Genomic DNA, 2,500 nt, shown 5'->3' with positions numbered 1-2,500 from the left:
GCTACGGCGTCGCCCAACATGCCATGCCACGGCCTCGGCCATCATGCCATGCCACGGCCTCGGCCCGCATGCCTTGCCACGGCGTTGCCCAACATGCCATGCCACGGCCTCGGCCCGCATGCCACATGCCATGCCACGGCCCGCATGTCTTGCCACGGCGTTGCCAAACATGCCATGCCACGGCCTCGGCCCGCATGCCTTGCGACGGCGTCGCCCAACATGCCATGCCACGGCCACGGCCCGCATGCCATGCCACGGCCTCGGCCCGCATGCCATGCCACGGCCTCGGCCTGCATGCCTTGCTACGGCGTTGCCCAACATGCCGTGCCACGGCCTCGGCCCGCATGCCTTGCGACGGCGTCGCCCAACATGCCATGCCACGGCCACGGCCCGCATGCCATGCCACGGCCTCGGCCAGCATGCCATGCCACGGCCTCGGCTCGCATGACATGCCACGGCCTCGGCCCGCATGCCTTGCTACGGCGTCGCCCAACATGCCATGCCACGGCCTCGGCCCGCATGCCATGCCACGGCCTCGGCCCGCATGACATGCCACGGCCTCGGACCGCATGCCTTGCTACGGCGTCGCCCAACATGCCATGCCACGGCCTCGGCCCGCATGCCACGCCACGGCCTCGGCCCGCATGCCACGGCACGGCCTCGGCCCGCATGCCTTGCTACGGCGTCGCCCAACATGCCATGCCACGGCCTCGGCCCGCATGCCATGCCACGGCCTCGGCCCGGCGTGCCATGCCTTAGCCTTGGCCAACATGTCGTGCCACGGCCTTGGCCCGCATGCCATGCCATGCCACGGCCCGCATGTCTTGCCACGGCGTTGCCAAACATGCCATGCCACGGCCTCGGCCCGCATGACATGGCACGGCCTCGGCCCGCATGCCTTGCCACGACGTCGCCCAACTTGCCATGCCACGGCCTCGGCCCGCATGACATGGCGCGGCCTCGGACCGCATGCCTTGCTACGGCCTCGCCCAACTTGCCATGCCACGGCCTCGCCCCGCATGCCTTGCTTCGACGTTGCCCAACATGCCATGCCACGGCCCCGGCCCGCATGCCTTGCCACCGCGTTGCCCAGCGTGCCATGCCTTAGCCTTGGCCAACATGTCGTGCCACGGCCTCGGCCCGCATGTCTTGCCACGGCGTCGCCAAACAGGCCGTGCCACGGACACGGCCCGCATGACATGCCACGGCCTCGGCCCGCATGCCTTGCAACGGCGTCGCCCAACATGCCATGCCACGGCCTCGGCCCGCATGCCATGCCACGGCCTCGGCCCGCATGCCTTGCTACGACATCGCCCAACCTGCCATGCCACGGCCTCGGCCTGCATGCCATGCCATGGCCTCGGCTCGCATGACATGCCACGGCCTCGGCCCGCATGCCTTGCTACGGCGTCGCCCAACATGCCATGCCACGGCCTCAGCCCGGATGCCATGCCACGGCCTCCGCCCGCATGACATGCCACGGCCTCGGACCGCATGCCTTGCTACGGCGTCGCCCAACATGCCATGCCACGGCCTCCGCCAGCATGACATGCCACGGCCTCGGACCGCATGCCTTGCTACGGCGTCGCCCAACATGCCATGCCACGGCCTCGGCCCGCATGCCTTGCTACGACGTTGCCCAACATGCCATGCCACGGCCCCGGCCCGCATGCCTTGCCACCGCGTTGCCCAGCATGCCATGCCACCGCGTTGCCCGGCGTGCCATGCCTTAGCCTTGGCCAACATGTCGTGCCACGGCCTCGGCCCGCATGCCATGCCACGGACGGCCTCGGCCCGCATGCCATGCCACGGCCTCGGCCCGCATGTCTTGCCACGGCGTTGCCCAACATGCCATGCCACGGCCTCGGCCCCCATGCCTTGCCACCGCGCTGCCCAGCATGCCAATGCACCGCGTTGCCCGGCGTGCCATGCCTTAGCCTTGGCCAACATGCCACGCCACGGCCTCGGCCCGCATGGCTTGCCAGGGCGTTGCCCAACATGCCATGCCACGGCCTCGGCCCGCAAGTCTTGCCACGGCGTTACCCAACATGCCATGCCATGCCACGCCACGGCCTCGGCCCGCATGCCATGCCACGGCCTCGGCCCGCATGCCATGCCATGCCACGGCCTCGGCCCGCATGCCTTGCCACGGCCTCGGCCAGCATGCCATGCCAAGGCCTCGGCCCGCATGCCTTGCCACGGCGTTGCCCAGCATGCCATGCCACCGCGTTGCCCAGCGGGCCGTGCCGCGGCCTCGGCCCGCATGCCTTGCGACTGCCTTGGCCAGCGTGCCATGCCACAGCGTGCCATGCCTTAGCCTTGGCCTACATGCCATGCCACTGCCTTGGCCAGCATGTCGTGCCACCGCCACGGCCAGCATGCCATGCCGGTCCGTTGCCCAGCATGCCACGGCCGTGGCGGCATGGAAAGCCACGGCCTCGGCCAGCATGCCATGCCACGGCCTCGGCCAGCATGCCATGGCACTGTCTCGGTCAGCATG

This window comes from Camellia sinensis, chromosome 6 (genome assembly GCF_055761805.1).
Source record: "Camellia sinensis isolate YWXY chromosome 6, ASM5576180v1, whole genome shotgun sequence".
Lineage (NCBI taxonomy): Eukaryota > Viridiplantae > Streptophyta > Magnoliopsida > Ericales > Theaceae > Camellia > Camellia sinensis.
The sequence above is the reverse complement of the archived record's forward strand: the minus strand, read 5'-3'. Positions refer to the sequence as shown.